The sequence below is a fragment of the Crinia signifera genome, chromosome 1 (genome assembly GCF_055691185.1).
Source record: "Crinia signifera chromosome 1, ASM5569118v1, whole genome shotgun sequence".
Lineage (NCBI taxonomy): Eukaryota > Metazoa > Chordata > Amphibia > Anura > Myobatrachidae > Crinia > Crinia signifera.
In genome coordinates, this window is record NC_139217.1 from 192,193,772 (window position 1) to 192,217,017 (window position 23,246).

The following is a 23,246-nucleotide window of genomic DNA, read 5'->3' on the forward strand; positions in this document are numbered from 1 at the left end:
TGTCTAGTGTCCGTGTGTAACCGAAATACTGCCATCTGCTGGCAGTGAGTGGAACTACATCTCTTTCTTACATACAGAAACACAGAGGTAATCACAAGGTAGCAGACTATATTTCAAAGCTTTTGCTTCGAGTGGGCTTAGCTAGTGTATGTATATATATATATATATATATATATATATATATATATAAAATTGGGTGTTTGACTCTGAATTGCGCTGAATGTTATATGCAGCACCACCAAAATTCCTCCTGTTAGTGAGGAACAACAGACAAATACAACAGAAAGAATGATTGGGGTGCGCAACCTAATACATAAAATGTACCTCCCAGTTAATATTAGATTAAAATCATAAATACATTCTGGAGATCATTTCCGTGTGTCCAATGTTGGATGTGTTCGCAATGATTATGCACAGTCCGTTTTAAGATGAATAATCTTTTTAGTGCAAGAAATACCCAACGCGTTTCGTCATTACGACTTCATCAGGGGTAAAACCGATCTGAGATTGTATGAACAGTGATCCCAGCAAGAATCTTTGCTGATCAATATGATTTTTTGTTCTACATTATAAAAAACATCAATGTGGTATAGTGAATATGGTCAACCAGTTTAGGATAATTGTGGTTGTTTGCTATAGGTCAGGCATTCCCAACCACGGTCCTCAAGGCACACCAACAGTGCAGGTTTTCTATATATCCAGGCTTGAGCGCAGGTGACTTAATTAGTATCTAAGGGATTCTGATTAAACCATCTGAAGCCTGGATATCACTAAAACCTGCACTGTTGGTGTGCCTTGAGGACCGTGGTTGGGAATGCCTGCTATAGGTAATCTTCTTAGGTAAATTACCAATATTGGTCAGGACACTCTCTAAATAGCAACCTCCTCATCCAACATTCAGGAACGTTCAGATTCTTGCAAGGATCACTGTTCCTACAATATCAGATCGGTTTTACCCCTGATGAAGTCATAATGATGAAACGCATTGGGTATTTCTTGCAATAAAAAGATTATTATTGATAATCATTGCGAATACATCCAACATTGGACACATGGAAATGATCTCCAGAATCTATTTCTGATTTTAATCTAATATTTACTGGGAGTTACATTTTATGTATTAGGTTGCGCACCCCAATCATTCTTTCTGTTATATATATATATATATATATATATATATATATATATAAATATATATTTAAACACACACACATTATGCTAGCATATTGTGTATGTATCTATGTGTATATACTGTATGTGCCAATATTATAGTATATAACTGGAGAGATATATAGAGAAAAAGTAAACCCATAAAACTGGAAACATTTTCAAATGATTTCCAAGGACATTTTAGCATATACTGTAAGTGTACAGCACCCTTGCATGACATTGCTCACCATGCTTCGGGGACCATTATATTCCCCCTCTACTGTATGCCTGAGTGGATAGTCAAGTAGTAAAAAACACCTTTTGGGGGGGGGGGGGGGGGGGCACTCAAAAAACTCTTGTTGACCTTTTGCATATCGAACTTTTGCGTGTGCCAACCTTTTGAGCATGTTGATCTAATGCATGTTGACCTTTGTTAGTGTCGACTGCCCGTAAAATGTGTGCTATTCATTAAAGTGTATATAAGTGTATGAATCTGGGAGACACACATGCTTCAGAGGGCGAGATACCGAATTAACTGATGTTAATCCTGTCACTTTGGTTACAGAGTTGGACTACTTGAACAAGAGATGCAGAATTGAATGAAATCTTTGACTTGCTCCCCGCCCCACCATTATGCCATAAAATATGAAGGGCTGTCATCATAGCTCTAACATGAACATTTTTTCATCATCTCATGTGTTACACACCTGCAGCTATCTGCGGTCTACTTAGTGACAGCGAAAGTGATCCCGGACATACGCACTGCACCACCCCGTGTTGTGTAATTTAAGCACCAGTATAAAGACTATTTTTAGTATCAGATAGCATCCTAACCGCCTGTTAGCATGGGAGTACACGAGATGTCCTGCTTTCACTAACTTTATAGATCTCACTAAATAACAAACAACCTGTGTACTGCAATACTGTTGCTGGTAATTAATACTAATATAGTGTTCATTCTAGCACCCTGCATCTTTCAAAACCCATGCTTCTCTGTCTGTGGTGTCGCTCTCTGCTGTGGTGCTTTTAGCACAGTGTGGTTTAGATTTCAGCATTGATATGCACACCAGACCTCTGCAAGAATCCCCACAGCAGAGAGTGACACCACAGGCAGAGAAGAGGAACTGCACAGGTTTTGAAAGATGCAGGGTGCTAGAATGAACACTACTAATATCACACATTATAAATAGAATATCGACAGCTTTGCTTGCAAAATATGACCACTCTACGTGGCTGATTTAAAGGCGGACACTATGAGCCCAATTCAGACCTGATCACCCTGCTGCGAATTCGCACATGTGGGCCGCATTGCACATCCATGATGCACTCCAGTGATGAATTCCTGACACTTTTTCTATACGCATGGAAGGTGATTGACAGGAAGTAGGAGTCTGTGGGTGGTAACCAACCGTTTCATGTGAGTGCCAAGATAAATGCTAACCATGACAGAGAAAAGGTTGGGAGTGTCAGGGAAAAAGCGGGTGTGCCCAGGCGTGTGTGACATCAGCAGCAGGCCAGATATTCCTGTATTCATCGCAACCACCGAGTATGTCTCTGGCTGGTGACCAGTGGACAAATAATTTTATGTTGAGCCTGTAACAAAGGGCTTTGAACATATTCACTTGCCTGTGAAGTGGGAAGGTGGGATTTCACTCTATCAAGCCGGCGTCTCCATGATCGCAGGCCGCTACCCATTCGTGGCTGAATTACTCCCTTTAGTACAGCCACTGCACCTTTGTACGCAGCACTGTGCAAAGTTATGCACTGCACTGAAACTAGAGGGAGGAAGATTCAGGGGAAATTTGAGGAAAAATTACTTCACAGAAAGGGTAGTAGATAAGTGGAATAGCCTCCCATCAGAGGTGGTAGACGCAAATACAGTAGTACAATATAAACATGCTTGGGATAGGCATATTGATATCCTTACAAAAAATAAGGATCAAATATGGTTTGAGGTAACATGTTTAAAAAAGGGACAGTCTAGATGGGCCAAGTGGTTCTTATCTGCCGTCAAATTCGATGTTTCTATGTTCTATGTAAAGCCGCAGGAGGCGCATTATGTAATAACACGCCCCCTGCTGGCTTCTCTAATATGCTGTTGCATCAGATCAATTGTGTGACCATCAGACATCTGAGCAACCCTCAAATTACTCAGGATGTTCTTCAAAATCATGTTGTCGTGAAGTTCAAGGAGGAAGCGGTTGGTCTTGGTATGCCCAAACACTCTCCATTTAATGGAAGGCTGCCCATTGCTGGCCACAAACACCAGAAGCAGGACAATCATGCTCCTATATTACTAACTTGCTTTATTTACAAGACTGATTACTACTAGGGAAACCTATTAACAGAATGATCTGATTGTTTGTGACCACTATGTTTTTAATTTGGAGAAGTGTCCCATGCAACCAATCTACTTCTTTTATTTTAAAACCTTTGCTAGGCTTTTTTCGGAAGCTGAGTGTTTTCTATAGGCAACTTCTCGACTTGATCTCTTTTCAAGATATGATATATCTCTCCTTATATACTAACCCCTTGTGAACGGCTATGGTGATGCGGATGCCAGGCGGTTAGGATGACAGCTGTCAGAATAGCAATGACGGAATCCCAAATTAGGGAATCTCGACAGGGGTAAGGTAAATATACCTAACCTCCCTTCAACCAGCCTGACCCTTGTCCTAACCACTAGTGCATAATCCTAACTACCATACCCCTTTTCCTAATCCTCACCCCCCCCCCCTTTTAAGTGCCTAAACCTAACTCCCCCTCCCTACAGTCTAACCTTAACCTTTCCCTTCCCCGCAGCCTAATCCTAAATCACCCCACTAGTGCCTAAACCTAACTCTTACTCTGTCTGACCTAACCCACCATGCATATTCACCGATCCAGTGTCAGCATCCTGACCCTTTCAAAGACCTGGCACCAGATTTTTGAAGGCAGTCGGGATGGCAGCGTAGGTATGCTGAATGCCGGCATCCTAACCATGAGGATGTTGACTGCATCCCGCTGATGCAATTCATTGCAGTCTCTTCCCATCCACATCCACTCTACTCAGGGGCGTAGTTTCATCTGAATCTCCCAGAGGCAAGTTGGAGTTTGGTGCCCCCTCCCCAAATATATTGTGTGTCAACATTCACCTGTGCATATCATCTCAGTCCAGCAGCATTGCCTGTGCAGTGCAGACTGAGTGGTACCAGGCAGGAGCCATCCTGCCTGTCAGCAGATGTCAGCTGAGCTCCTGGTAGTGAGCCAATTCACTACAGGTGAAACACAGAGGTGCTGCTTTACATGCAGGTGGCCTGTCAGGGCTTAGAGCCCAGAGGCTGGAAACTCCATTGTCTCTGGGAGTTATGCCCCTGACTACTGCAGAGGTCTACTAAGGAAGATACAGAATGATAGGCATGCATGCCATGCAGTTTCATGTTAAAAACACAGATGTTGAATTAAACGTCCAAGTATTTCACCTATTTAATTTGCTGCTGAGAAATGTTGTTGCAGATTATATTGTAGTTTAGCCCACATTAATTTGGAAAACAATATGTTCAAGGATAATAATCATCCAATTATTACTGTGTGGAGAACAGATTGTTCACGGTCACCTCTGACTAGATAAGTAGCATGTTTGCAATAGTCACAGTTTCACTTGCTGCCCACCTACAATCATTAACTCTATAAGTTAGATTCACTTTTATATTTTTTTCTGTAATGCTAAAATATATGCATATACACTGAACAAAGAATTATATATATATATATACACACACAAACAATAGTATAGGTGCGCTGACACTCTTAGGGCGAGATGTATTAAAATACATTGCCGCCCTTCGCGCCCCCCCCCCCCACCGCGATGCCAGCGCATATGTACTAAATGCGGCTGGCATCGCGGTGCGGTGACGGAGCCCCCCCCGCGATACCTGTACTCTGGTGTGCGGGGGGTCTCCGTCACCTCCCTGCTGCCTGGCTCTCCCCTCACGCCGGGGACAGCTAAGCAGGCTGTCCCCGGCGCCTCCTCCTCCCCCTGCAGCCGGAAGGATGTCCGGCTGCTTCACTAGGGGGATGAGGGGTTTACCTTCCGGGGTCCAGGAGGACCCTTCAGGAAGGTAAGCCAGAGGGGGGGTCGGAGAGGCGGCGGGCGTCGAAAAGAAGCCCATAGGCTTCTATAGGGTATCGCCACCCAAAGGTGGCGATACCCTTCAATGCGGTATCATTTTTGATATATTGGAAAATGCGGTAAAACCGGGGTTTTACCGCATTTTCCGTTTGATACATCTCGCCCTAAGTCCATGAAAGGACACACTTTAAAAGTGTTTCTGTCCACACCAGTCCAATGGGTATTTTGATGGATAGCCGCTCCCCTCTGATTCCCGATTCCCACGGGACCCACACTTTCTCCACCTACAAAAAATAGAGGGGGCGCTTCATGTTGTAATACCGTTTATTAAAAAACATGGATATTCATATAAAAATATCTCCTTTCGGAGAGGTAAAGCCCGTACCGAGGTATTCCTCTGGTGTTGGCTGATTACCACAAGGTATAATATTAAAACCACTGGCAGAGACTGCAGGCTCGGTACACAGTTCACTCACGGGACCCACGATACAATCGACAGCCAGGGATTCCCGGACACCGGCAGCACAGCGTTACGGCGGTAGACAGCCTCACAGCTCCAAGTCCAGCAGCTAGGTATGCGTCACGACAGGCCACGCCCCTACGCATTTCATCACAGGACTTCGTCACTGACTAAAGTATGATAACCAGGCGATCGCAATTTTAGTATTCTACCACACACACTGGCACATGTGCAGATGTCCAAAAATCATGGTCTATGATTTTCGACAATACAGTATGGGTCTGATTCAGGCACCTAATACATTGGACAGAGGGGAAGTATTAGAGATATTGGGCTAATAGTGATAAGTTGGGGCTGGTTTGATGTGGGAAGAGACATTACTTAAGCAGAAAAGATTAGTATTAATAGGTGCCACCTATTATACTATAGATCCAATACACTAGTATAAGATATAACTTTATATTATTCCCAATATAATATAAAGCATAACCTTTTTTTTTATCAATACACATAAAGCAGACATTTAACAGAAGTACTATGAATTCTGAACACGTGAATGTTAGCAAAGAAAAAAGTTACTATTTGTGTATTTTGCGCATCACACATGCCATGGCAACCTGGCCGCAGGGAGAGCAAATGGACAAGTCTAATGAAGGCTGATGTTCTCCTGCTCTCCAATAGTCTAGAGCCCGAGGCCTGGTCAGCATAATAACAAATACAACCTTGATGATTAAATCTGAAGCTCAAATATCATAAGCTTGAGTATCTGGTAAAATGGTATTTATATGCTATTTCAGTGAATTGGCAGCATGGGTGTGGAGCTGAAATGGGTTCACTTTGTCTAGTCGGGCGGCTGCCAGCGGTATAAATTGCTGTCTTCCAGCCACTTCGTGGAATTCATCACTGCTAGCCTGACATATGGAAAAGCACAGATCACCTTAGAGGCCAAAGACAGAGAGGTTCAGGACATATTTTTAGGTAGAAAATGAGACTGAGTTTGGAATGTTCCCCTAAATCTGGAAAAGAAGACATTCCAGTGTCAGAAAAAAAAAGTGCCGGATAAAGGTTTCAAGGATGAAAACAAAAGGAAGGAGAAATTCCCATTTTCGTACCCAACAGATGCAATTCATTACATTAATAATAGGAGGTATTGTGGTCCAAAAGACTCATATGTCTGGCAATAATTTAACTGCTTACTGCTGTATTATCAAAGCATTTTTCAAATCCTACCAAAAAAAGTATGTTTTAATACTTTCTTTATGCTATTATCACATTTGCTTCAAATTTGGAACTTGGCAAATGTGTTTTTTATTTAACATTGAGCCAGGTTATTAAAACAATATGAGGAATTATGTTAAAGAAACAAGGGACGGAGAAAAGGCAATTACCAATTTTATGTTAAATTAAACATAATAACTACAAACATGCAATATAATATGTCCCTTGCAACATTAAAACCTACCTTTCTCAGATGGGCACAGAGTGTGTATTTATATATATTTTTTTTAGAGTACACTTTTTAAAATAATATTTCATCTGGGAAAGAAATTGGTTCTTGAAAAAGTAAAATATTGCGTTGCTTTGTAGAATCATGCAGGATTGTTTACCACCCATACAGGTGGTGCACTTGCACATCTTGTTTTGTGTCATTGTATCTGCTTCTCACTGGGCCTACTTCCGATCTGGTCACAAAGTGGCTAATGTACACTAATTGTTCAATGTTTACCAAAGTGAGCATCTGAACCGCAGGGTGATTGCTCAGTGATTTACGTGCGAAGACGGTTGCACCAATTCATGAGTAGAGTAAAAGGAAGACAGCGTTTGTGGGTGGTAGCGGGGAGTGATTGGATAAACACATGGCCTTTCAGATGGTATTTTTACGGCATGCATAAATTAGCAGTTGCAATCTTATTTGCTACTGGAGAATCCTCTGTGTCCTAGAGGGTGTGGTATGATGGCCCAATGGTCAGGATTCTGACGGTCAGTATAACGACATCGGAAACCTGACTGCCGGTACTCCAACAGGGGGCGAGCGCAAGAAAGCCCCTTACGAGCTCACTGTGCTCCACCCACTGCGGTCTCGGTGGCTCGCTGCACTCATCACATATTCTACTCGACATCTATGTGGATTCTATGTGGATGTCATTATGCTGACCATTGCAATCCCAACTGTCGGACCATCTTCCGCCACCTGTCTCAGAAGAGCAGCTCAGCCTTCTTGTATACAAGGCACAAAGAATCTACAACATGGCCCAATTTGCGACAGTGGTAACAATTTTTCAGCAACTGTACACCTATAGATGATCCTGACAGTTATCTATTACAGATTTTTTTTTAAATCATGTTTACATAATTAAAAACTTTTTTAAGATCCCTGCAAAAGCAAAAATGCACAGGGGATTAAAACAACAGCACAAATCATTATTTCCACATTATTGACTACAGTGACATCACATATTGATACTGATGACGTCTTAAAGAACATTAAAAAGACTTTCTGACTTCCGGTTCCGGCTAGGGAATGTGAGGAAGCCCTGACCGCGAGCTCCGTTGCCGACCCGGTCAATTACCTCCCCACGGCTGATTTCAGCCTCAAATAAGCAGCACAAAGTACCTGAATCTCCCCCCGAAGTACCGGCGCAGCAAGGAAGATCCTCGCTGAAGGGGATGTCGAGTTATAAGTCCCGGGCGCAGAAAGGAAAAATTGCAGCAGCACCCAAGATGGCGGCGGCTCCGGAGACGAGGCAGCAGACGCGCACAGACACGCCACAGCCTCAGAGGGTAAGAGGCTCTGCCACACCACGCTCAGACGCCTCAGAGGAGGAAAACCAGCATTCCCCTATGCAGCTAGAAACCCCCTTGCCAGACATGTCAGCTCCGGTCACGTACGGTGACATGGTTGGAGCGATCAGGGCGGCCATTGCCCCAATATTCAAGGAGCAGACAGACAGTATTAACAGGCAACTGGCACAGCTCCAAAAACGTGTCATTGACACAGAGCAAAGGCTAGGGGAATGTTTTCAAGATATGGCAGAGATCAAGCCTATTGTAGCCCAGCAGTCAAAAGATATGCTTGCCCTCCACAACAAGCTCCAAGATTTGGAGAACCGGTCCAGACGCAATAACCTGCGTCTGGTCGGATTGCCAGAATCTGTCAAGGGCCCAGATCTCTTTAAATTTATCAGGACCACCCTCCCCGAAATCCTAGAAATACAGGATCGCTGTACAGATCTAGTGATTGAAAGAGCCCACAGGCTGGGACCCCAACGCCCTTCCAGAGACAACAGACCCAGGACGGTCATTTTTAAGACCCTAAATTATCTCCATAAGGAGCTTATCTGGTTGGCATCACGTAAACACCGTGATATTGAGTGGGAGGGGAGTAACATTTTGATATTCCAAGACTATACTGCTGAACTAACGAAACAGCGAAAGGAATTCTCCCCGATATGCTCCAAGCTGATAGAAATGGAGCGTAAATTTGCCCTCCTATACCCAGCCAAACTGAGAGTGTATGACGGCTCCTCATATAAAGATTTTATGACACCCGCTGACGCTGAGGCATTTATCAGAGAAGGGAACTTCCAAAGCCAGACCCACCACAGATTATCCGATTGTGAGTAATAGCTGAGACACCCAGGCTATGATCCCGCTTTTGACTTATTGCCTCATTCTCCCTCCCAACCCCTCTCTCATTCCTCTCCGAGAAGAAACACAGCGAGCAGCGATAAAGACCACCTACTAAGCCCCGTTGTAAAACTCCTGAATGATTATGATTCACTTACCACTAGCACCGACAAGGACGAAAAAATGACTTTACACATTACGTTCGAGGCGGACAGATGGATGCCATATAAAAAACCCACATAACCCGTTCTAACCTGGCCCAATGGCTCTGACCTTCAAGCAAGTCCCAGGTGGATAAAGAATTCAGCCCATCCAAGGGCCCAGCCCAACTGTCCCCCGCCCCCCCATCACGAGGTTCATCATCCTCCCATAATGGGCTTCTTGGGCCTTTATTGAGATTGAATAGCCCAGGAAAACTCCTCATATGCCCCGTAAGATACAGGGGGCTTCTTGCCCTCCACCGGCTCCAAGAATGATCTGACTCTAATGGCGATCGTGTTGCCTCCGATCCTTTGAGCTCGAAACTTGTTGATAGACTACGTCGGAACTTTATTACACCATCATCTTCAAATTTATCCCTCCCTCTTTTTCTGCAGGCCTTATATTACCTAATTGAAAGCTGCAGAGAAATCCCGGTTTACAAAGTCACCTGGGCATGATACTGCTCATCTATAGAAACCTGTTGTTGTTTATAGCTTATATGTTGTTTGTTAGGCCGGTTTCGGCCAGGGAGCCTTTGCGTGACCAACCTGGAGAGATCTGATGGGACTCTCTTCCACGGATCACGGAAGCTTCCAAGTATGGTATATAGTATGTTATTTTATTGTCGTTTCTCCCCCTGTTCATTTCCCCCCCCCCCACACCCCTATCTGTATGCAGACTAATGTTGTTATGTCGACTAGAGAGCTCAGACACCCTGTCATAGCCCTCCAATGTGTTATATGCCTTGCGAGATCCCTGGGATCCCATTATTGTGAAGTAACATGACCTTACGTCTGGGAAGCTGGAATGTCGGGGGTATAAACTCCCCAATTAAAAGGAAAAGGATTTTGATACACTTAAATAAATTAAAACTAGACCTGGTATTCCTACAGGAATCACACCTCCTGCCTAGGGAAGTGGCCAAACTAAATATGCTAAAATGGAAGGTGCTGGCCTCTGCGTCCTTTAATTCAAAGGCCAGAGGCGTTGTCATATTGGCTAAGGCTTCCCTAGACGTAACAGTTTCTAAAGTCAATGCAGATCAGGAGGGCAGATTTGTGTTGTGTAGTTTAAAAATTGGTCAACAGGAATATATTTGTTTCAACGTATATGCACCAAATCAGTACTCTGCTCCCTTTCTAAGGTCCATCATTTCTACGCTTGCACCATCTGCCCATCTTCCCATTATTATGTGTGGAGATTTAAACTTGATCACATCTGCGACCCTGGACAGACAGTCTCCACCTAAACATCCCCGCAATCCCCCGAAACTTGGTATTCCAGAGCTATGCTCCCACCTTCAGCTGTTAGACACATGGAGAACTCTACACCCGACTGATCGTGATTTCACGTGCCTGTCGGCATCCACGGGTCTAATGTCGAGAATCGACTACATATTAGTATCCCACTTTCTCCTACCCAGGGTTATGTCCTGCGAAATAGCGCCAATTGTATTCTCGGACCATGCAGTAGTCCAAGCAGAATTACATTTGTCAAACGCCAACCATACGCCCAAGATATGGAGATGTCCCTCCTCCTTACTGACATCAGCCAAACTTAGAGATAGGATAGAGTCATCCTGGGAAAACTATGCAAAAGAAAACTCAGATATGGGATCCGCTAATCCGCCAATGTTCTGGCAGGCTTCCAAGGCCACCCTCAAGGGGGAAATAATCTCACATACAATTCAAACCAAACGAAAACTGAAGGTAGAATATATCACGGCCCAAACCGACCTTACTCGATCCTTTGAAAAATACAAACTAAACCCAAACACTCCCAATAAACAATCTTACTTAGAAACCAAGGCCCTTTATGAAAGTATCATTGCTAAATCAGAATTTCATTACTCTTTTTCTAAATCTGCCCGCTTTCATCGTTTTGGTAACAAATCAAGTAAATTGCTATCTTCCCTCCTGCAGGGTCAGAGATCCCCAGCGACTATTCGCCCGCTTCGCACCCCACAAGGCACGATAACGACCTCCAACGAACACACGGCCCAAACTTTATGTGAGTTTTACACCAATCTATACTCCTCCCCCACCTCTAATCCAGAAAAAGCCTCCCAATTTTGGGATTCCCTACAAGTCCCTAAAATGTCCCTTGCGGACTCTGCCTTACTCTCAGGCAATATTACACAGGAGGAAGTGGCCAAAGCAATATCAGGACTCAAATTAGGAAAAGCCCCGGGCCCGGACGGTCTTACTCCGGAGTATTATAAATTATTAGCACCCAAAATAATTCCGACCCTCACGAAAGTTTTCAACCACATTCTTAATGAGGAAACAATCCCCCTGTATTTTAATTCGGCCAACATAAGGGTCCTCCCTAAACAGGGCAGAGACCTCACCCTCCCAAGCTCTTATCGGCCAATATCATTACTAAATATTGACTATAAACTGCTCACGAAGATTATGGCCGAAAGGCTTAAAATGATCCTCCCATCTTTGATTCATATAGATCAAACTGGTTTTGTGAAGGGGAGAAACTCAGCAATAAATATTCGCAGGGTGCTGTCGGCAGTGGCGGCCTCCCAGTGTGCTGTGTCGGACGCCCCGAGGGCTATTCTCTCGTTAGATGCCGAGAAGGCGTTCGACATGGTGCACTGGGACCACTTGAGACACACAATGCAGTGCTTTGCCTTCCCAGATAGATTCATAAATTTTGTCACAACAATTTATAACAATTCCACCTCATCTATTATCACCAATGGGTTACTGTCCCCTCCGTTCCCCATATTGAGAGGCACGAGACAGGGCTGCCCCCTGTCCCCCTTACTATTTGTTTTGGCCCTAGAGCCCCTCGCCATTACACTCCGCAGCTCCCCACTTTATCAAGGGATTAAGGTCCGCCAAATCGACCTCCGCGTGTCACTCTTCGCGGACGACATGCTATTGTTTATGTCCCACCCGCAACACGCGATACCAACAATATTCAGCATCCTGAAGGACTTTGGAAGTTTTTCGGGATATAAGGTCAATGTGGACAAATCGGAGTTACTAACTATAAAGGGCCTCCCCCCATCTTTCCCTGCAGGAGATGAATTAAGTTCTATTAAAATCCAACCGGGCCAGATCAAGTATTTGGGTGTCCAGATTCCCAACACACTGTCCAAACTAGGGACAATAAATTACACCCCCATCATACACAAAATAACCAAAACTCTCCAAGATTGGAAGAGCCTACCCCTGTCCCTGCTGGGAAGAGTAGAGGTGGTGAGAACGGTGCTAATGCCGCGCCTGCTATATGCCCTGCAAATGCTTCCTGTGAAACCTAGTCGGGAGGAGATTAACGCTCTATCAAGAGATTTTTCAAGTTTTATATGGAATGGGAAGAAGCCAAGGGTTTCCCAACAAAAATTGAAACTACCAAAGACAGATGGAGGCTTAGGTCTAATTGATATACTAGACTACTCTAGCGCCCTATTGATGAGATTTGCCATAGGGTGGCTCACACAAAACAATGTCTTCTCATTATACGAATTGGACTGTGCCCTTCTATTTCCCTTTTATCCAGAGGCCCTCCTACATACCCCGGTCAAACACATCCCAAAAAACATTCATCAAAATCCCCTTTTCAGGGATATATTCGCCACCTGGCGACGCACCTGTTTACAATTTGATCTTAACCCAAATCTCACGGAGTGGATCCCAATATGTGGGAACCCAATGTTTCCACCAGCTATTAACAACCCAGCCTTTAACCGCATGAAAAAAAAGGGCCTGAGCGCTGTCTCGCAGGTTTATGACCCGGGAGGCAAACTCGTGCCTTTTGCCATTCTAAGAGAAAAATATGGCCTTCCTCATAGTTGCCTGTTCCCAACAATGCAGTTGCACCATTATGTCCAATCGTTAATCCCCACTGATTTGATAAAGACCCCCCACACCCTTATCCATCTTTGGGTTGATAGGATGCAGAGACAATCCTTCAAAACCAAATTGATATACTCAGAAATGCAAAAACTCCCCTCCTTACCCCTCCAAAATAAAACTATGACATCATGGGTACAAGATGTGCCTTTATTAACATCAGCAGATATTTTCCAATACTTCGACCGCTCCATGAAAATCCTACAAACCTCCGCCTTGCAAGAAATCCACTTTAAATTGGTCCACAGGGCTTATATCTCCCAAAAGCAACGCAGTTACTTTGATCCAGATGAGACGGGTAGATGTGTTAAATGTGGTTTTCATTCAGCTTCCTTTGCACACAACTTCTGGTCCTGTGGGACGATTAAAAAATTTTGGAATAAGATCATACAGTTCATAAATAAATCCTTCAAACTACAAGTAAACCTACACCCTGTACCCCTATTATTTTTGAACTTCGATGTATGGAATTTGGGAGACGCCCAAAAACACATTATACCTTTCCTCACAATACTGCTTACAGTGGCCAAGAAAATCATTCTAACATCGTGGATAGACAAACATGCCCCCACGATGGTAGAACTAGAGGGACTATTGCTAAAATATATGTCATTTGACCGGTACAGCTCCCTCCATCACACCTTTTCCTTAACCAAAGGTTTTCTGAGAAAATGGGGCCCCTTCATCCAACTTAGATCAGGGGAATCGCAGACTAAGATATACGATGTGTTGGAACTAATGGTGTAGCACCCCCCCATTCTTCCCTTCCGCCACTCCCCTCTATATGAGAACAAGTCTTAACTCCAGAATTAGGATGAGAGTCTGAGGGAACTCCGATGGAGCCAGGTCATAGTCAACGTTCTCCTCCTTTCCCCCCCTCCCCCCCCCCCTCTCTTTCTTATACACAACTATTTACTAATTTTGTCTCCACTTCCTATAGAACATGTTGTTCTCCAGGCTCATGCCCAACTATGCTAAATATAGGTGGAGAATCATTTGTTTGCGCAACTATAATCATATGTATGTATTTATGTTCACATATCCTGGCCTCAAAAGGTCCACAAGCGTTGGAGAAACTGGCGACCTTGTTTAAAGAAAAGCTCGCTGGAAAGAGTGACCCCTTTACCATTCGCCGCTAAGAATATCTAGGCATGAAATCTGCATACTCCCCCCCCCCCCCCTCCCCCCCCCCCCCCCCTTTTTTCTTCCACCTTCCCAAAGTTCGTTTTCCACTACCCCCCTTGTGTTTAAATGGTTAAATAGTGTTATATTCAAATTTTCATATTGCAAGATTATCATCTGCACTTGAGATGACAATTAATCCGTGACCCCCTCTGAAAGCTCCAGAGGGAAGCGGAAAAGTTGTTTCGGCCTTCATCTTCACGGACAATAAATCGTTAAGCTTTGAGAAATGATTAGATACTAGAGACAACATTGTCCAAGCCTCCAGTTGAATTAGATGTCATCCGGGAGCAAGATCATAACTCTGTTTTGTTACTCTCTGTACATTTTTTATTGCAATAATCTGTATACTACTGTACTGTAATAACTTGAAAACCCAATAAACATATATTAAAAAAAAAAAAAAAAAAAAAAAAAGACTTTCTATTATGTTAAGGATGATCCCTATAATGCCCTGACAAAGCCACCATATTAAAACACATAAATTGTCACAAATAGGAATGAAAACAGTCCTGGAATAAGGCTAGACAGAAGTATTTACTTACTAAAGAGTAATAAGTCCTAAATATTGTACAAATTTGAACTACAGTATGGCAAGATTATGACAAAATTAAGCAAATGTACAATTTATTAATTCTAAAATGGTGGAGGGATCACAGATATTCAGTGTTTTCTAAAGTACCACTATCCCAATACAGTAATTCTCTATGGGGATGGTGAAATGGAGATTTTTAACAAGATCAGAAGAGCTTATCTTTTCAGAGCTTATCTCAGCCAGTTAACACCATGGGATGATTTTGTTAGCCAGCTGATCCTTTTGAGGAAGAAACAACAGGCTGAGTTCCTTTCCCTTTTTCCACTCCGTTGCTAAGCGCATGTGTAGCCCAAAGGTGATGTATGGGCAGACGTATAGTGATGGCAAAAGCTATCACAAAACTGTAAACTGTGCATGGAAACAATATCTTGTCCGAGAAGGAAATGCCGTAAAGCTTCATCTCTATATATTGCAGATAGTGGCCATAAGCCACGGGGGAATTTGGGTTCTAGTGATAACATAACGTTTAGCATTAAACTATGGGACAGTATGGTTTGACTATAGGCATACTGTACTTGTCTACCTTTGTTAGATGAAACACTTCAGGAGTTTGGGGCGAGGATGATGTCACCATGCCCACATTCCAATAAAACATTGCAGGACTAAAAAAAATATGCAATTTGCATCCAATAATCCACATCCCTTCACCGAATAGCCGCAAATTTCAGCGTTTATCTCAACGGCTAATCAAGGGCATGTGTGGCCTCTGGGCATGCGGGAGACTTGCCCAACTTTCTGGGGAACCTCCGGACATTCTGGGAGGGTAGGTTGTGGAGTTGGGTTTATGTGGAGAGAAAGATCCAGACATGAGAGATGGGAATGCTATGCTATTACTGGTGCCTGTCCTTGTGTTTCCCTCATATGTCCCTATAGATTGTAAGCTTGCAGCAGGGCCCTCTAACCTCCAAGTCTGTCTGTTGTGACCCAGTTTGTTTATCACGGTCTATAACTGTAAAGTGTAATGGAATCTGCTGTGCTATATAAAAAACTATAACTAAATAAATAATAGACAGCTAAAACAGAGCACGCGACACCAGTCAGACGCCAGCTGCTGACAACGCATCCTGTCCTGGACAAACCCCAGAAAGCGACGAGCTACAGCAAGACGAGCACACACGAACCTCAGTATAAGCCGGAGAACCGGCCACCCACGCCACGTCCCTGCTTACAAAGCCGTGGCTGGGGACTAACAGTTGGGACATAAAGGCAACGCGAAGAAAGGCTGCTTACCTTCCTGACCTCAGGGGCAGCCAGCAATGAGGATTACAGCAGAGGCCTCTATACACAGGCTCTGATACGTCCTTCCCTGTCTCTGCCGGCAGGTCACCCAGTGACCCAGACCCCTTTACTATAATAAGAGGGGAAGGGCTCATCCTGAGGTATGTCTAAAATTTAAGAAAAAATAAATAAAACCTACTAGGTGGCCCATGCGAAAATTATGATCCCTTTTTCTCCCTTAATCCTTAACCAAAACCCATCATTGAGGTACCATTTTATAGATTCTGTTCTCCGCTTCTGAAGAATTGATCATTTAAAATTGCACATTGTATTGTTTGTTTAAAAATCCAGGTAAAATATTTACTTTTGAGCTCTTTCCCTGGATGTGTTGATATGGATCAGTTTTGCTCCACTACTCAAAATGGCTGCAATTGAAATGGTTCTTCTTTCATCAAACCACCAACCTTGCCATAAAATGAATCTTATTTTATTTGCATGGGAAATATTCGATCTTAGTATCGTAATCACCAAAGTTCCCTGGGCTGGTGCAGACTGGTGGAGAGATGCTCCATCTGATGGGGACGCGCGAGCATCTCACACGCTCGCGTGTCCCCTTCACATGGCGTCGGAGAGCTCCACTTCAAGGATACGGCCAGGGTTAGAGGGGGGTGCGGGAGGCTATGGGCGAGACAGGGGAGCGGCAGGGAGCCAGTGGAGGATGGCTGCGGGCTCTGTCAGAATAGGGCAAACAAGCGTCTTGTGCATGCGCGCCCCCTTCTGGCGGATGAGAGTTGCTCCATTTGTAGATATCAAATGTTGCTCTTAAAAAAAAAAATATATACCTACCACATAAATTACTGTGCAATAAAAACTGCGTTTTATTAGAAAACCAATATGTCACTCATGTAGTAACTACTGAGCCATATACCTCATCACACCTTAGATATTGTGGTACTTAACCAATCTACAACAGTATAATTAACACCAACAAATACATGTTAATCCTTTCAGCACTTGGTCTGAAAGTTCCCAGAGTACTGTATATAAGCCACATCCAGGTGTTACAATCATGCTGCAAAAAACACGGTACTGAGCTTTTTCCTACTGGCAGCTCAAATACTTTCAGATTGGTTTTATCTGTGAAAAGTAAAACTTTCTGTGCTTTCTATGCAAACATCTGACAGTTACCTCAACTCAAACAACAGACTCAATATTTTAAGATGTGCAACTAATATAGGGCAGTGCCAATGCCTAGGGCATATGGCCCAGATGGTTATACCATCATTGATTCAGGGGGGGGGGGGGGGCAGGACCAGGGCTTTCCAATGAGCCCAACCCCGTGTTACTAGCCCCCTGGGAACTGGAGATATCGCCTGGCAAAGCTGTAACGTTTTTCCCCATAGGATAATATGGGACCCGTTCCACCCCCCACCCAGTTCTGACGGCTGCCAGTTCCCCCCCTGGCATCACAGAAGCTTATGGTTGATCTCATTCAGTTCCGCTGGGCCTTCAATATGAAAGCAGGCTGGTCCATATCGGTCAATCGGTTCCAGAGATATTGTGGGTAAACCGATTTTTTTATTTTTGAAATGTAATTTCATGGCTGTTCATGTTCTTTGAGGGCAAATTACTCTGGAACCAAATGTTCCAGTTTCATTGGACCAAAATCATTCAAAGACCACTCAAAAGTTCTTCAATATGATACTTGTCTCATGTAGATGGGTCAGTTGGTTCCGAAGATATAGCCGGTTAAAGGAGATAACTGGTTAAAGGGGGGGAGGGGTGGTTTTTAATCCCCCTCACACCAGAAAATGCAGGGACTAGGCTGGTGTAAAAGGGGCCAACCTGGGAATGCATTTTCTGGTGTGAGAGGGGTATTATTTCATATAGCCAGGACCTGCAGTGCTCTGAATACAGCCAGGCTCTGCCACTGTCAGTGGCTATCACTTCTGCCTGGCGGCGGCTGTCCCCCATTTACCGCAAGCATGTATTCCCCCTTGGCAATGAGCATGTAATCCCACATGGCAACAAGCATGGAACCTCTGGCAATGAGCATGGAACCCTTGGCAATGAGCATGTAGATAAGCAGCACTTATGTAGCATAATTTTTAATAGGCATTATGGTGTTTGGCATAATACATAATGGACATAATGACGTGTAACTTAATGTGTAATGGACATCATGGTGTAAATGTTTAATGCGTGCCTTTGGCGGACAATGTCCCTGTTTATGAAGCGTATTATGAATTTTGGATTAAGCTGTGCGGCATTATGTGAATTCTGTCTCAATCTGTGTGGCATTATGTGAATTCTGGCTCAATCCATGTGTCATTATGTGAATTGTGGCTCAATCCATGTGGCATTATGTGAATTTTGGCTCAATCCGTGTGGCATTATGTGAATTTTGGCTCAATCTGTGTGGCATTATGTGAATTTTGGCTCAATCCGTGTGGCATTATGTGAAATTTAGCTCAATCCTTGTGGCATTATGTGAATTTTGGCTCAATCCGTGTGGCATTATGTGAATTTTGGCTCAATCCGTGTGGCATTATGTGAATTTTGGCTCAATCCGTATGGCATTTTATGAATTTTGGCTCGATCCGTGTGGCATTATGTGAATTTTGACACAATCCATGTGGCATTATGTTGATTTTGGCTCATTCTATTTGGCATCATGTGTAATGGGCAAGTATAATGGGGTCTAGTATTTTGTTGCATAATGTGTAGAAGTTGTATATGGTGTGGTACACTACACTCAAGGACACGCCACCTGTTGAGTGGCAACACCCCCTTTTCCTGAGTGTGCCTTCGGCGCGCGCACAACTAAATCCTTCACTTTTGTCGCCATGGTGGGCCTGCGTACTTTAAATGCCAGGGCCTTTTTTTAATCCCATTCCCACCCTCTCTCTGACGCTCTCTTAGCATGTACACTGGCACCACTAACACCGCCCCTCCCCCACCCAAACCCTCTTTTATCATGGTGCCCCCCTGTCATTTTATCCTGGATCCGCCCCTGGGTACCATCACTGTCTTCTGGCACCTGTATTTGCATACAGGTTACAAAACAAAGGAAGTCGGTCGCACAAGACCATGTAATATATTTTAATATTTAAAAAGGACCCCCAAATATCAAACAGTTTATTTAATTGTAGTGGAGACGGAGGTGTGCTACCCCAGGACAATGGAGGATATCGCAAGAAGGAAAAGAAGAAGAAGAATGTCCTGTTAATTTGGGTGCACCTATTCGTATTAAAATATAACTTTTAATAATTATTGGTAAGATGCTGCGAAATGTATTAAAAGAAATGGAGAGGGGACAAACAACAATAATAGCATGCCTTAAAAATGAAGGTGGCAGGCAGAGCGCTCTCTCAAGTGCACTTGGATAGTCTGGGTTGGTAGGTGTGTTAAACGTTATCGGGTAAATTAGTGTTTATCACATCAGTATTGGGTAACTTTATTTAGTAATCATGGAACCCACGCATCTGATACAAACAATTTCGCTACACAGGGTTTAGAAGTCAGATACTTGGCTTATAACCCTTTTACCCAGGCGTCAGCTGGGATATGTATTAGGGTCAGCACTAGATATCGTGTGACGTGGCTGGCAATCGTCCACTGCGGGCCTGCAAGTGGAGATTCTGCTTTAGCCTGAACTGAGCCGGCTGGTCGTTATTCACCGCTTGTGCTTGTAATTGCACCCGCGGTGTGTACGCCTGTCTCTATAACAGTTTGATATAATGAACAGTTTGTTCTATCTCTTGTTAGGATCTTCAGGCTGCTGGGGTGTAACAATCACCGCAGTGCTCTGAGATCGTGTCTGACTATAGGCCTTGAAAAAGCTGTTCTGCGAAGCGCGTGCCGGCTAGCGGTGTGCAAGCAGATTCAGCGCTCTCTCTCACTTTATTATTTTTCTTATTAAGATGTATTTACGATTTTGTATGTGTGTATCTGACGTTATCCCACAGCCCTTATAAGGGTAGCGGGTCACATCGGGTACTAGTACCGGCACTTCCCACCTCTGCCGTGCCCAGCCATTGAGCTTTATTAATAGGCATAAGAGCAGGACGGGTGGCCGGTCACCTAGGGCTACCAGGGGAGCCGGCATCTATACATCTCACTTAGTCAGACACGATCTCAGAGCACTGCAGTGATTGTTACACCCCAGAAGCATGAAGATCCTGACAAGAGATAGAACGGACTGTTCATTATATCAAACTGTTATAGAGATAGGCGTACACACCGCGGGTGCAATTACAAGCACAAGCGGTGAGTAACGATCATCCGGCTCAGTTCAGGCTAAGTCAGAATCTCCACTTGCGGGCCCGCAGTGGACGATTGCCAGCCACGTCACACGATATCTAGTGCTGACCCTAATACATATCCCAGCTGACGCCTGGGTAAAAGGGTTATAAGCCAAGTATCTGACTTCTAAACCCTGTGTAGCGAAATTGTTTGAATCAGATGTGTGGGTTCCATGATTACTAAATAAAGTTACCCAATACTGATGTGATAAACACTAATTTACCCAATAACGTTTAACACACCTACCAACCCAGACTATCCAAGTGCACTTGAGAGAGTGCTCTGCCTGCCACCTTCATTTTTAACATTTGTAATTTCCTACTATTATTGTTGTTTGTCCCCTCTCCATTTCTTTTAATACATTTCACAGCATCTTACCAATAATTATTAAAAGTTATATTTTATTATGAATAGGTGCACCCACATTAACAGGACATTCTTCTTCTTCTTTTCCTTTTTGCATACAGGTTGTCTGGAACCCTGGCCGAAGCTTAAGATCCTAAAGGAACTGAGCTTCTCAGTTGTCCCGGTGGCCCCCTCTGTTGTGACACCATGAGGTCATACAGTATGTTTTGGGCAGGAGTGGTATATCTCCCCTGCTACGACCAAACACTATTAGTAAAATGAATATTTCCCATTAATTTGATACAGTCTTATTATGTTTTTGACTTATTGTAGACTCATCAGTCAATGCAAGAAAGGTAAAAAAAAAAAGAGAACACCACTAAGTGTACAACATCAATAACACCCATATAATATAATTGAATGTAAAATAATATATGGCTTGGTTGATTTACAGTAAGCTAAATTATTTAATAACGACATACAGTATGTACTGTAATTAACAGTAACTAAATACATATAATATAGGACACTATGATACACACAAGCATATATACTATATATATATATATACATATACACACACATATACACACACACACATACATACACAGTATGTACATACATCTGGAGAGTTATGCAATGATTGGATGCATATAGTCCATTCAGTCCTTATTAGCTAGTAGTCCTTGTAGTATATAGAAGGTTGATGATAAAAGTGGGCTGTAAAATGTCCCCAAGTAATGATGCTGGTCCAAGTAAATGGATATGAAGTCCCAAAAATGTCCAAAAGTAAAGGCTGAACTGCAGTGGTGGTTCTGGTGGGATAATCAGTCTGTTCTGCTCTCTTCATTGCTTCCTATAGCTTATAGATGCCTCTAGATTCATTCACAATGTACATGTACTGTACACACACACATACATTGTAACCTACACACAGAGGTGTAGCTAAGGTGGAGCCGGCGGAGCTTGTGCTCCGGGCGCAGGCACCTCATAGTGGCGCACATATGGAGTTTCCGAGTACCCGGCAATTCATCTTGTAGCTGCCTGTAGCCCTGACAGTGACAGCCCGATCCCGCCCTTCCTTACTCCTGAGCGCAGCCAGTCAATGTTATACTAGACACTGAGCTAGCGCTGGCTTTCATCGCAGCTGCTGCTTAGCCACAGTGGAAGTCATCCAAGCTGAGCTCAGCCTGGCTACTGCCTGTACGGCTGTCAGCGCTTCCGCGTCAGGTGGCTTCCTTTAGCAAACCACCTGATGCGGAGCAGTGACAGGCAATAGCCGGGCTGAGCTTACCGACTTCCCCTGTTGGTGAGCTACTATGAAAGCCAGCCAGGGCCGGATTAACAATGGGCCTGATGGAGCTACAGCTCCAGGCCCACTCTCTAAATAGGCCCATTTTGTAGCTGAGGGCCAGAGCTTTCCAACGAGCCCGGCACTGCGTTGCTAGCCTCCCGGGAACCAGAGATACCGCCAGGCAAAGCTGGAACGTTTTGCCCATAGGATAACATGGAACCCGCTAATTCCAAACCCACCCGGTTCCAACGGCTGACAGATTCCCCCTCCGGCATCACAGAAGCTTGAGGTTGATCTCAAATTGCTGGGCCTTCAATATGATACCAGGCTGGTCCATATGGGTTCATTGGTTCTAGAGATATTGCGGGTAAACCAATTTTTTTCATTTCTGAAATGTAATTTCATGGCTGTTCATGTTGTTTGAGGGCAGATTTCTCTGGAACCAAATGGCCCAGATTCACAGTACCAAAATTATTTGAAGCTCACATGAAAACGGGTCAGTTGGTTCTCTAAGGCTGGTATAAAAGGGGCCAGCCCGGGAATGGCCCTGCATGATCGTGGGACCATATTATTGGGTAAGTCCCTGCATTTTATGATGTGAAAGGGGTATTATTTCAAATAGCCGGGACCTGCAGTGCTCTGAATACAGCCGGGCAGCCCCCTGTTCTCTGCCCAGCTGTCCTTTCTGCCCGGCGGCGGCTGTCCCCCAGTTACTGCGAGCATGTATTCCCCTTTGGTAATGAGCATATAATCCCACATGGCAATGAGCATGGAACCCCTGGCAATGAGCATGTAGGTAAGCAGCACTTATGTAGCATAATTTTTAATAGGCATTATGGTGTTTGGCATAATACGTAATGGACATTATGGTGTGTGGCTTTAACATGTAA

At 43.9% G+C, this 23,246-nt stretch overlaps 1 protein-coding gene across 9 annotated transcripts in view; it reads right to left on the bottom strand.

Annotated features, from left to right (window-relative positions):
- Positions 1-23,246, bottom strand: part of BMPR1B (bone morphogenetic protein receptor type 1B) — a 451,702-nt gene that overhangs the window by 201,701 nt on the left and 226,755 nt on the right. For 3 of the 9 annotated variants that reach the window (XM_083179084.1, XM_083179075.1, XM_083179080.1), the window contains exon 5: positions 13,627-13,770. The exons of the other annotated variants lie outside the window; for them this stretch is intronic. The gene's annotated coding sequence lies outside the window, so the exon portion shown is untranslated. The remainder of the gene's footprint in view (positions 1-13,626; positions 13,771-23,246) is intronic. 9 annotated transcript variants of the gene reach the window in all.